Genomic DNA, 14,119 nt, shown 5'->3' with positions numbered 1-14,119 from the left:
CACAAGCATGGATTTCACCTCTAAGCAAAAACTGCAGTTTCTGTACCCAGAAATGTATTCCATCATATTTACTTAACTTGTGCTGTCGGCTTTTATTTACCCAACAAAATGAATGACCCACCACCTGCTGCAGCCAGTGGGACACAACCAGAATTGTCACTTTTCTGGGAAATGCAGAGCTCCTATTTCCTTCTGCCAGGCAGAGCAACATCTCTTATACTTCCCAGCCTGGACGTGCAGCATCCAATGCCCCATGCATACAAAATCCCCACTGCAGCCATTTAATGGAGTAACCATGTTGTATGCCTGATGCTTTACAGCAAAACACTTAAAATCCAACCATTTTGCACTGCCCTTAGTAATGCTGCATGTAAATATTCAAATGAGTGAGATCTTGCAAAGCACTGCTGAAATTTCGACGTGCACAGCCCTGCTGGGACCAGACCACAATGTCAGCCCTCACCACTGAGGAACACTGTGTCTCATACAGAAATCTCAGTGAGACAAACAACAAAAAGTCTCATAAAAGTCCAAATATCACCACTTTGGCAGCAGAGAAGCCTCCCAAATAAATTTCTTCAATTTCATTTCTGTTGCAGTTAAAATACTGAGCCTGGTGCCAGCAGCCCAACCAACACCCTTTCTACTGTCCAACCCCTGCCTCCAAACCCAGCACATCCTCAGCACCACCACATCCTGCACATTCTTCCTAGAAGGATCTCACCAGAGATTTTACCAGGTTAGAAGTCACCAGCTCACTCTTCTGTGTCCACATTTAATTTTTGCTAAGTGCTACAAAAAAAACCTCATTGCCTAGCCCTACTTCTGCACATGCACCATTCAAGGTGTTCACTGGCGAGTCTCATCTCCTCCAGATTCTGCTTCAGCATCCAGACCTTCTGCAGTTAAGATCTCCTGGGATGGGCCAGAAGCTCTCACAGCTCCATGGTCTAGGTCCTGCCAGTTCCTTCTTTTCCTGTAGTTCAAGGCAATCCAGGGACTCAGTCCAAGATTCTTAGCATGAAGGCACTTCAGCACTAATGCACTGAAAACTGCATCCAATTTTTCCTGGGAGAAGGAGCTTTGCCTTCCGACAGGAGCTGTGAAGCTGAACTGCCATCCTGCTGTACATTAGACCATTTTATAGCACCTGGCATGATTTGTTCTCAGTTTTTACAGAGTACAGGCACATTTATGTACTTGGTTTCCCATTGAAAGCAATCTTGAGGGTGCCAAAATCCCCTCTCCAACTAGTCTGAGGGGCTAAAATACTTACTGATGTAAAAAATAGGCTTATTTTAGTGTGAAAATTCAGCAATCTCCAAAACAAGCTGGCTAAAAATGACGTACACAAGCTTTGCACTTGGTTTACAGATCTCTTCAAATACATCTGAAATAAATCCATGTATCTGAGAAGGCAGTTAAAACATTGGAGACCAGCATAAGAAAAATTGAGTCATGTAACAAGATGGGGAAAATGTTTATTTTAACAAAGAGTAACATATCTCTTTGATTAAAACAGAGCCATCATAAGCCAAACCTTATTGTTGCTGCCTGCACTTAACTCCAGTACTGGGAGGGGGATTTCAGGCCAGTGGGGACTTAAGATATCCCTGCAGAGAGGGGACCAAGCCCTCACCCTGCCCAGGGGTTCAGCCCCATCTTTCTGCTTTCCTACAGCAGGAGCTGACCACAATGGCAGTGCCCTTCCTTCCCTCCACACCCTTCCATCTCTGCATCATTTCCTGGGCTCACAAACAGATTTGCAGAGCTTCAGAGTGATCCCACTGCCTCGAGGCACCAGAGGAATGTGACTGACTTGTTGCAGTTCCTTTCCACTTGGGGCAAACCCCACTTAAACCAGCCCCTTTTTCCCCAACTTCAACACCCTGCAAATGGCATCCTCCAATAAACACGGCACACCTGAAACTCCAAGAAATGGAAAACCTATGAAAAACAAAAAAAGCTGCATCCAGTGTTTGACATCTCACTTGGTGGCCAGGTGAGGCTCCAGAGTCACTCTTCTGCTCTCCTGAGCTCTCAGAACACTGGTTGCTCACTTGAGCAGATTTTTACCTCTGCCCAACCTGCTGCCTTCCTTTGGGATATTTCTGGAGAGCAGAAGACCTTTCACTGGGAGGGACAAACACAAATTTCACTCCTAGCCAATCCTCCCCTTACACCTGTCATCTTCCTCAAGGTTTTAAAGAATAAAATATCAAAAACATTCAAAAAACTGAAAGAGAAACAAAGCAGAATTATTTTTTTTTTTTGGTGCTCAACTGGGCATTTTTGTTAGGACTGAACAACCAGAGCTTCCCCTTGGAAAAGCCTAATTCTGCTCCCAGCACAGACGTCTCTAATTGCACAGGGCCAAGCTAATGCTCTGTGCTGACCCAACAGACTGACCTTTGCACTGAAGTGTTTCCCAGCCCTCTGTACCAATCCAAGCTCTGATCAGGACCCTGCAGCTCTGAGAGCTGCAATTCCATTAATGCAGCTCCACAATAGCTCTGACGTTAAGTAAAGAAGGCAGGATTATTAGATTAACAAACAAAATTGTTCAATTAGCCTATTATTCATCTCCAGAAATAACATGCACTACAGCCTATAGGTGAGCAAGGCGACAGTTTTATATTCCCTATATAATTAAACGTATCTCCTAGGCCAGTGTTTGTGCTTATCCCATCCTCTATCCCTCCTGTAGTTCAAATGAGGCTGGAGACTCCCACCTCCAGGAAGAACCAAGTTGCCCTCTTCCATGGATAAAAACATTGCTTTAAGTAGTCCAAAATCAGCATCAGAGAGCTGAATCCTTCCAGAAGTTTCTGCAGATGGTTCCTCTAGATATGGCCTGCCCCATTTTTAATTTCCACCCAGGGAAGAACAGTGGTTAGAAAGCCTGTCCCCTCTGTGGCACCAGTCAGCACCAGCACACTGGGCATGTCAGGCTGTGCATATCCTCCATGGTCACACCAAGGACCATGACAGATTTTGCCCACAAGTGTTTGAAGATGCAGCTTTTGAAGGTTTGCTCTTCGTGGTCACAGCAAACCCTGCAGCAGAGCAGATTTCAAGGTGTTTCTGCATTTTTCAGGGCTTTCCCAGAGCCTAGGAACAAACATTGTTCTGGGAAAGGGAGGTCAAAGCCTCAACAAAAGCAGGTCTAGGCTGGAAGAGGAGTGGGCTGAGCACCACAGCAGGGAGTAGAGAGAGATGGAGATCATCAACAGACAGAATACACCCCAGAAGTGGGTTTTAGGAGCAGCCTATGGAAACCTGAGGCACCAAAGGATTAAGGAGCGATGTTCCTGACAAAGACTAATGTATATATAAAAAAAACAAAACAGAAGAACAAGCAGTATCTCAGGAAAATTAGTTGATCCCACATGGAAGGCAGCAGGATTCAAGAGGGTATCAGTGGGATGAAGGAAAGGGATGCCACCATTTACCACTGAACCCCATGCAGCCTCCCCAGGCCCTCTGTGAGCTTTGATCCCTTCCTCAGCATTCCCAGATCCACCATGGGGCAATCCCCACAGGTCTCTGCCATGGGGAGCAGCCCACCAGGCAAGGAGGGCAGCACCCAGGCCTTGGGGTGCTCCTTCCCCTCCCACACAGCCTGTCCTCCCTTTGCCCCAGCTCCTCTGCAAGCACACATTTTCACAGCTAAAAGGAGGCAGCACAGCCTGTTCCCAACAACATTAGTTCATGACAGCCATGTTATTACCACCCCTTAACACCCCCACTGTGCTTCTGTTTCACGTCGCTGCCTATTCAACTCTGCAGTATTCAGAACTAAAATTAAATCTGCCTTTAGGAGACCCACAAGGCACCCTTTCAGAGAGGCCACATCCTGAGAGCAGCACCAGGTTTCCTCCCAGTGGGAAGCACTGAGCCGTGCAGGGAGCACTGCCTGGACCACCCAGCACTCCCAAGGGAGACTCCTGGCTCTAAGGGTGGCCCAAGAAGGAGCCAGCCTCCTCCAATGGGCCAGGCTAGCCCACAGCTGGCACCTTCCTCCCAGAGCACTGCTACCTGATATGGGACAGCATTCCACCACAGACCTGGCCAGGTCTGGGCTGCAGCAGGGAGCTGTCACATCTGCAGAATGCCACACAGATCCCCATTTCCACATGCTTTTGCTGTCAGCAACCCACAGCCACCCATTTCTGCCTGGTCCCAGGGCACCTTGGCTTTACTGAGGCCAGAACCACTTCAGCTTCAACATTCAAACCCAAACTCCAGCAGAAGCCCAGCAGCTTCAGGCACCAGCTCCCATCACAGATGAAGCAGGCTCAGTGCAGGACACAGGAAAAGGCATCCCAGGGCACCAGGGATGTAATTTAATGACTGGGGCTGCTCATGACTTCAGACCAAAAGCTCAGCATGAGAACGAGCTGCTGTGTCCAGAGCTCAGAGGCACCAGCAGTCTCTACAACACCGTGTGCTTTGGCAGCTGCTGCTACTTCTTTTGTACTTATAAGAAAAATAATTCCCTTCAAAAGAGATTGTTCCTAACCTGCTCCCTGCTGTAGGGCAGACAGGGCTTAATGCCTGCAAACGTGTGCTGCTGCCTCCCATGACAATCCATCCCAGAACACCAAAGGACACAGGTACCCCTCAGCCTCCTCAGGTGTTTGGCACCCCATTTATTTGTGCCCCACATTAAACAGCTGCTTTTCAACATCTGAACTGTCACCTGCTCTTTAAGCCATTCCCCAAATCAGTAACGGTCTTGCAAACTGAGTTTTAAAAATGGCCCTTCTGGAAAAAACACTACACAGTGATGGAAATGGAGTTTCTGGAAACACCTCTGCAGTGCCATCTGCTTGACTTCGGCTCCAGTTTCATAGTAGCAAGATCCAATTTTGGAGGTGGTATGTGAAGTGCAAGGTGATTTTTCAACCAACAACAGCAAGGGAGAACCACCTTCTGTGAACCTGAGTGCTTGGCATCCTCTCTGGCAGCAGGGATGGACAGCACTGGTGGCAGGAGACAGCAACAGGGGAACCAGGTAACACAGAGGCATCTGTTATCCAAAGCTGCTTGAGGGTTTTGTGCTTTTTTTTTTGTGACTGTGTAAAGAAAACTGAGTAAGAAGGGAAGCCCAATATTTGTGGTGTTTTCCCGGCCATTTAATTCAGGAAATTTAAGTCTATGGCTGTCAATGGCTTTTCATGAAGGGATTCCACTGCATTTCACTGACTTGCCAATGGCACAAACCAAGCGTGTCCATGCTCCCATGAATCACCCCAGCTGACTGAGCAGCCCAGCCTGCTCTCCCAGCCATGTTTTTCCTGTTCCCTGTGTTCCTCCATGTAACTGCAGGGCAGTACTCTTTCATCTCAGCTCACAGCACAGTGCAGCTGCCCCACATGCCCCCATGGCCCTGTTTCTCTGCAGACACGATGGCCCAGGATGAGATCCCACCATGGATCTCTCTGGACACGTCAGCAGAGGTTATCAAATGGGGCTCTCATCTCACCCCCACCTGCTCCACGACTCTCTGCTTGTAGAAAGGAGCCTGAACATAAATCCACCAGGTTCATTTGTGCACCAACCCTAACATCCCAAGCCCAACAGAAATTTGGGGACTTCTGAGGTCCAGTCCCAATGCTGGTAACAGCTGAACAGGCCCATCATGAGCCAGGATTTACGTCCAGTCACCCTAAACCACTTTCTCAGCAAGCCATCCTTACAACCCTTCCACTGCCTCCCTCTTTGAGCCTTTCCAGTCCTGCAAACCCTTGGATCAGCACAGATCTAACCCCCTTGATTCCTGCCCATGCGGCAAGGCTGACTGGCACCTGAGCCAATTCATACACTCAGGCTTCACCCATTCATCAATTGTGAGCTGACTCCAAGTCCCTGTCTCAGGGTGGCAGAAGTAACAAGAACAAGCTGATAAAGGTACTTACATTTTATGGGGCTTAGGAGGAAATGCCACAGCTGCCAGAAAGTCTCACATATATCTCTTGGGTGACTGAGGTCATAGCGTGAGGAAAATGAGTGTAAGAATGACATAAATAAACGCAGATCTTCTGTGGAGGGCTGAGGTGCTCCCCTAATCCCAATGACTTTGTAACTCAAGATACTGCCGACCCTGTGCTGCACATTTCTCTATCTATGTCAGCTCAAATATCAATTTCAGACCTCACATAGTTGAAGGCAGATGGACATCACACTCCCTTTCATCCAGACTCGCCTCCAGGCTTTTTGTCTGCCTTGAGCAGCCTTGACAACTTATTGTCCATCCCATCCTACCCTGAGTCACTTACTGTCAGGAGTCAATAAACGTTTTGCAGTGCCTGTGTCCTACTGATTTAAAAGAACCAGCCATGCCTGGAGCAATCCTCTGTGATATACATACTAATCTGGCTGCACAGGGAGGCATCAAAGCTGTCATGATGTCCAATGTTTCAAGCAAGTCAGGTATTGAGCAACAAAATTTCAGAACTTATTGGAAAAGGAGGCTGATGAATGACATGTAGACCCCCTCACCCTCGTATTTGCTTTGTGTCCGTCACATGTGCACTCGCTGCTTTGTCTGGGATAAAGATGGGATTTCTGACTCTGCTGCAGAACAGCCCCTCTGTGGCTCACCCTCTAAGCCAGCCTTGCGGGTTGGGATCAACAGCGTCGATCAGCAGATTAAACTACTCTGCTTCTACAGCTTCTCCATCTCCAAGTCTCCTCTCTCAAGCAGGAATTTCCTACCCTCACACTGGCAAGGAAAAGCTTTTCTGTGAAGCAGTAAAGCAGCCAGGTCACTGCTTTTCCCTGCCTGCCCTGCAAAAATAGACCTGATGCCACTACTGGGTGCCCTTGAGTGCCAAAGGACTCTCCTCCCAGGCTCCTCTAGGAAAGAAGTGAGCCTTAAAAGACCCCACAAATCACAAAACCCTCCCCAGCCTCACACACAACCCCCATCCAGCCTTGCCACAAGGCAGCACAGCAGAGAGTGGCTTTAGCCAGGGATTTTAAAGCAGGGAGAAGAGGAGGAGGACTTGGGATTAGCAGGGGGAGGTTAAGCCAGTACCAGGGATTGCATGGGAACAGTACAGCTCAGAAATGAGTGGGAGGAAGCCAGAAAGGACCGCGTGTCCCTGCCACCTTCAGCACTCGGGGACATGAGGGACGAGCCCAGCGCTGGCACAGCAGGTCACTGTTTGGCAATTCTGGGACTGCAGCCACTGCCTGATGTGGTTATCAAGGCAGGAGGGCTCTGCAGCCATTAGAGAGCAATAACATGTACAGACACAAATCGATGCTGTACAGTTTGAAGGAACCGACTGAAGGCTATGGATTTTACTCACAGTTATTTGCAAAGTGAAACAAAGCAGACAAAAAGCTCTCAAAGCAGCCCAAAAAGCTGCCTGCAGGAACGTGGGCAGCTCACGAAGGCTGCCTGCAGCTTTGCAGGGAGAACACATATGGGCAGGGGGTGATGGCCTTTTATTCCACTGGATAAAGATCTTAGTGGAAATCTGAAAGCTCAGTGTGAGACCTCATCCACAGCTAATCCACATGGACTATGCCATGCTGCAGGCACGCCAGGAAGGAACCAAGGCTAGGCACTGCACTGAGTCACACCACAAACCTGCAATTTCAGCTGTACTAAGAGAAAGAAATTAGTAAGATACAGCTTTAGAAGCATCACTCCGGACCAGCTGCATCCTGCTCCTACCTAAAGGCAGCTCAGGCCACCCAGAAATCCCATTCCCTACAGCCAGGACAACACGCCACTCCTCCCAGCCCACCTCAGGCTTTTAACCCTTTCCCAGTAGGACCAATGTTTGCTAAGCACTGGAAGTCATCCATAGTTACAGGCAGATTCCTATTAAAAAGCTCTTTCATATTCAGCATCTTTCCCCTCAGAAAGAGCTGGCTGTCAGACAAAACTGGTTTGGTGATGCTGCTTGGTATTGAGGGACTGCTCACGTGCAACAGGGTGGGCAAAGGCCATTTGTAGAGGCCACCAACATGCAAGAGCAGGGAAGGACCTCCCTGCATTTTTCCAGGGGAAAAAAACCCCAACCTGTCAGCTTGCCCAATCCTTCAAACACTCACAGTCACGGGTAAGTTTTGGTATACACTTACCAGGGTGTATAAATTTCCTTTATATTGCAGCCTTGTTTGAGTTAATGCTGATTTTTAAGTGCACTGTGGAGTCTTAAACGCCAAGAAAGGATAGAAAGCACAGCCAGTGATGTGTGGCATGAGATAATTTCCTGGGATGCAAGTCCAAGGCCAAGCCAAGCAGCTGGGTGCTATTCCTGGATCCCTACCAAGTGCTTTTGACCTTGGGTGAGAATCTGGGCTCTTTGCTGCTCAGTGTTTTCCCCCAGTAAAATGGGCAAAATAATACTAGTTACCCCATAAAGATTATGCAGTGGGTGATGCTATATTGCAAAAAGGCTCCAAAGCCTTGCCTAAGTGTAGAGACATGTTAGAGAATATCAGGAATTGTTCCTCACACAGCCATACCCTGCATTCACACCTTCAAACAACAGCGGTCTATAAATTCTTAATTTTTTTTTTTTAAAGCAAAAGGCTTTTGTTTTCCCAGAAGACTTAACAAGAAAAAAAAAAAAGTCAACAAAATTTCTTTACATTTTTAATTCAAATGCTTCTACACAGCATTTCCACAAGACTGCTTAAAAAGTGCACTAGAAATTGTAATTAAAAGCTGATCTGCTTCACAAGATGACTCAGGCTTCTGCAGCTTCAGCCCTGGCCTCAGCCAGCTCTGCCAGTGCAGCACTGACTGTTTCCAATCAGCACACTGTGAGCTGCCAGCATTTAGGAGAGAACAGAGGAAGGTTTCCTTAAATGTGAAGGGTAAAAGATAAAATTCAGTTACTATCACCCAATTTCCGACCTGCATCAGAGGAGAAACGAGCAGCCTGTGAGAGCAGAAGATCAACCCCTCTTCTAATGCCCAAAAAAACAACACAAAGCCCATGGACAGATGTGTTTTTCTGTACAAATGAATAAATCATAAATGTAACCTGCTCCTTTGCCTTTGGAGCAGAAAACTGACTTGTCAGATTGCCTGGTATTTCTCATCCCTCCCACAGCTGTAGCTCAGCAGGACACACTGGCTGCAGAAATATCACCCTGGGATTTATTTTCTAATATTTCCACGGACACCACATTTCCCAGAGGGAGCTACAAGATGTGCTTGGCTCTTCTTTTGTTGTTGATGTTGTTGTTTCAGTAATCACAGAATCGTTTAGGTTGGAAAACACCTTTAAGATCAATGAGTCCAACTGTAAACCTTTCACTGCCAAGTCCAGCACTAAACCACATCCCTGAGCACCACATCTACTCATCCTTTAAATCCCCCAGGGGTGGTGACTCAACTGCTGCCTTAGGCAGCCTGTTCCAGTGCCTGACAACTCTTCCCGTGAAGAAATTTTTCCTAATAGCCAATCTAAACTTCCCCTGATGCAACTTGAAGCCATTTCCTCTTGTCCCTAACGATGCAGGTGATGGGCTGAGATGAGGCAGAGATGTCCTGGTGCTCCTCATGTTCTGCAAGAGGTGAACCTGGGAGGCAGCTGGGAGACTCCCAGAGGAGAATGAAATGCCAGTGCTGCATTTGTTCAGACAGGAGCAGCACTGCGAGAAGCAGAGGATGTTCACAGCAAAGGCACCAGGAGGCCATGAACTTAAACCTCATGTGTCTCTGCTTTGGGCTGTTCTTCTCCTGGGTGCATGTTTGCCACCTGGGTTCTCTCCTCCTTCCCTCACCTCACAAAAGCACACACAGATCCCTTCGAATAAAAAAGCTCCTCAGGAGAAGAGCTTATTTTGTATCACAGAGGGAAGTCCTGGCTGAACAGGAAGATGCATTACTAACGTGGAAAGGGCAGCACAGGGAAATGGGGGGAAGATTTCTGTCACAAGTACTGCAGAGCTGCACCCAGAGCCAGACCCAAGGGCCACTCAAACATCAATCTTGAGATGGAAAATCTGTGTTCAGGCTGTGGGAGAGAAGATCCCTGCTCCCCTGAATTCCCTCTGCCATTTGGTCAGTCATACAAAAGTGGAAGATTAGACAGTGGGACAACAAATGTGGCAGATCATTTTTGCTCTCCCCCAATGCCCAACTTGTCTCCATTCAGATCATCACCCTCTAGAAGCAAGACACCAGGAGCAAGACTTCCCAATCAGGTGTTCCCTGGTGGAAATCAGGGTAACTGCAAGCAGAAAGCACGTGGGATGGAGGAACCAGTCACCCAGCTGAGCACTGGGTATTTATTTACATCTCTCCCTCAGAGCCGAAGCTCTCAGGTCAGTAAAGATGAGATGAACACCACTGCAACACTTTGGGCACTTTGTGTGGCTGATGTAGCCATTTCCTCCCCTAAAAATGTTTACAGCACCAGCACCACTGTCCTTAAATGAGCCACATTAAAAGTCCCTCCAGGAGAGATGGAAATGTTCCTCAGCACTTGGCTTGGAACCCACCCATCGGCCTGGCCTTTAAACCTCCTCCCTCCCCTTCCCACTGTTTGGGATTTAAAAGCTGCATGAGCCAGCTCTCACTAATGAAACAAGAAATGTGGAGAGAAATCTTTGTACTGGGAAAAGGCACACCTGGACAGACACTCCCCCTAACTCAGACCCTCCTTTCCAGCACCCTGCTCCTGCCTTTCACTTGAGCAGGTTTGCTGACCCAGCATCACTTCTCTAGATGTTGCCTCCAACCAAGCTCACTCAAGGCCACTAAAATCCATCCTGGCTATTTAACTGCAAGTGAATAACTGTGGTTAATGCTCACAGTAGTGATGGAATTGAGAAGTCACTGGCAGCAGCACCAGGACAGCACAGGAGGTGACTGCAGAAGCCGCAACTCATCCTTGCTGCCTACAAGCCATGAGCCTCCAGTGCTTCAAACAAAGGAGGAAGATGAGTAATTTCAGACAAAAGAATGAGCCATCATCAAAACTTCTGACACAAATATCTCAACTGGATTAGGTACCTGTGCTACAAGTCTCTTTCTTTTTTTCCATTTATCTTTTTTAAGCTTTTAACATTTTGTTTCCTTCCTCCAGATTTCCAAATTCCTAACTGTCTCTGAAAGAGCTGAGCTGAAGTATTCCCTGAAGGCTGCTGTTCCCAGTACTTTCCAGATCAAGAAGAACCAGAGAATTCAATAAATCTTGTTCCTTTTCACGCACAAGCACCCCATAAATTTCTGTTGCAGTATTTTTCCTTGTCTTCTCAGGCTCTCAAAGCACTTATGTGCTGGACCAGGAAGAAATGAAATTCAGCAAATGAAACCTACCCTGAAGATAAATGTAAATATAGAGGGGATAAACTGCCTTGATGTAGACATAAAGCCATGCAAGGAGATCAGTCACCACTAGTTGACCTGAATGATGGCCAAGCCAAGCTGTCCCCTGACAGCAAGCTGGGTTTTGTGGTCATGGAGGATAGTTGTTAAGAGTGAGAGATTTCAGCAGCACTTGCAGCCTGGGAAAAGCTCCTTACACCTGCTCAGGACATGCCATCTGTAGCAGCCTATTAATTCACTTTCAGTGCTACAAAGCCATGGTCCCATCCCTCCTGAAAGGGCTTATGCTGATGACAAATAAAAGTCATTCTCTGTCTTAAGTGATGATGGGGGAAGAGTTTTTTAAAAGTGCTCATAAAACCCGCCTGAACTATCAGTAATGGCCATTGTTGTGATTTAGCATAAATGTGTCCCATTTCTGTGAAAATACAAGGCAGAAAGAAGTGAAAAACACCCCACGTGGCAACAGAAAAGCAGATCTTGGTCTCCCCTGAAATTCCTGGACAGCTTGAAACCCCTTTGAGGAAATCTCAAATAATTTCCTCTTTCTGAAAGCTCAGTAAACAGGTCAAAAATATACCTGTCTTTCCAAAACAAGCATCCCGTTTTCCTAAATGATTTTATGCAAATTAGATTACCCAGCCCTTGCTCTTCTGCTCTGAGCCCAGAGCCACTTCAAATACAAACACTTCGGGCAAATCTTCCAACATACAGCAAAGCTGGTCCTGGATGACCAGAGGTGGTAAATTGCTATTGAATGACTGAGTGGTTAAAGCAGATTTCCAGGAGGTGGGTGGTACATGGTGGTTCCCTGGCCCATGTGTCACCTGGAAATGCTCTGTTGTGCTGGGGCAAGTCCCAGGAGCAATGGGGTGGGAGGATGCCCACACCTCTCACTCTGCAAATGCTGTGGTTCCAAGGAAAGCAGAAGTGAAACAAAGCCTAATGGGGCAGACGGCAGGAAGAGCATTCATTTCTCTTCTTCTCCCCCAAACCCATGATTTACAGTAAGTATAAACCCAAGTGTCCCTAAAAATACAAGCTCAGGCTTTCTGCGGCATCATCTGACAGCAGCTTATCCAAGTCCTACGAGCCCCTACTGCCTCCTCACTGCCTTCCTGCTCTTACCCCTTTATTTTCAGTCTTTCCATTTTCCTCTGTTTATCACATTCTGCTTTTCCCTGTTTCATTTCCACTACAGTCCTGCTAAAGTTGGCAAGGCATCCAGCTGACACCAGACAACCCCCCTGGTACCTGGCACCCATCTCAAAAAGAAGTTGGAGGACTTGGTAAAAAAACACTGACCCCACAGTTTCATCTGGAGAAGGGTGCAGGGACAGGACTGATGGGAGGGTTTCTCCTTCCCCCACCCATTCTTCCCTGACTGTGGTACCTGGACATCACACGAATTAAAGCTAAAAGCATGGAAAATGAAACAGGCTAATTCAGAAAAGCAGAAGTACATCTAATTTAGTTACTGGGAAATGAATAAATGGCAATTCCAAGGCTGCAAAATTGCTCCATGCCGTAAAAGAAATACATACTTTTAAAAAAGGGCATAAAAAGGTGGGAAGGTGGGCTGAGAACATTCTTCATTTATGTAATTACTTTTCTAAGACCTGGCTGTGCTGCCACACCAGTATTTAGCATTTCCCCCCCCCATCACACAGGCAAACGTAAAGATTCACATTTCTCAGGTAACTCACTTTTTTACTGCAGTCCTAAGGTTGTGTTTCTGCAAATTTATGTTTTGTTTCTTTTTAAAAAAAAAAAAAAGTTAATTGAGCTCTGCTGTCATGTAATTATTCACAAATGGTATCTGCCATGCAAAGCCTCAATTTTCATGTAGTTTCTACACTACCAAACCTGACATAAACATTTCAGACTAAAGATGGATTTCCAGCAAGGATTCCCATCATTCCATGATTTTCATAACATATGGAGGAAGATACCACACTACCTTTCAACTTACTAACTTGTTCTCTCAACCTTGTCACAGGACAGAGGTCCCACTGTCACATCTCAGGCACACTTGAATGGGAAGCTCTTGCAGCACCCCAGGATCCTGCAAGGTTGCTGTGAGGAAGGACCCAGCCTGGAGGGTCTCCTGCTCAGAGAGTGTCATGTCACCCTTTCCCAGGCAGGAATGAGGGCAGTGAGCCTTCCAGGGGCATTCCACTCTATTTATTCCTGCTGATATCTGCACTGCAGCACTCCTGGAGAAACAGCTCTGCCTTCAGACAGACTCAACCATCTCCCACCTGTCCCAAAACCAGTAAGACTTACCCCAGCACTCTGGCACATGATCTTCTAGGCAGAGCCTGGTTTTCTGGGTACAGACCACATTTGGGAATTGCTGTTGCTTACACAAAACCCCCTCAGTGTTCACTTGCAAGCCCATTTCTCCCTCTCACACTGAGCTACCACAGCACAAGTGCACAACTCATCGTGCCATTCCACGCCTGCCAAACCACACTTGAACATGCTGACCACACACATTCCTCACCTTCCAGAGCAAAACCCTCCAAGCTCAGCTTGGACTGAAAAGATACCATCCCTCCTCCATTTTATCCCAGCTTCCTCAGGAACAAGCTGGGATCTGACTCACATGGGTGCATGTATGTGTGCACTTGGGAGCTTTAACGCTATTAGCTAACTTCAAAGACATCAAAGATAATTATTTTCTACCAAGTTCATGGCAACAGGCAGCTGGGTGGCAAAGGATGCTGGATGCAGCCTTTCACGAGGTTTATCTCCAACAGCTTTTAATCCTGCTGGCCCCTTTCTCCAGTCAATTATAGCAGCCTCAGT

General features: G+C 47.2%; 1 protein-coding gene across 10 annotated transcripts in view; it reads right to left on the bottom strand.

The window, feature by feature from the left end:
• TNIK (TRAF2 and NCK interacting kinase) overlaps positions 1–14,119 on the bottom strand; it is a 153,110-nt gene that overhangs the window by 77,567 nt on the left and 61,424 nt on the right. The gene's annotated exons all lie outside the window — the stretch shown is intronic.

The sequence above is a fragment of the Motacilla alba genome, chromosome 9 (assembly GCF_015832195.1).
Source record: "Motacilla alba alba isolate MOTALB_02 chromosome 9, Motacilla_alba_V1.0_pri, whole genome shotgun sequence".
NCBI lineage: Eukaryota > Metazoa > Chordata > Aves > Passeriformes > Motacillidae > Motacilla > Motacilla alba.
Note: the sequence above shows the minus strand (reverse complement) of the source record. Positions and strands in the feature narration are given on the sequence as shown.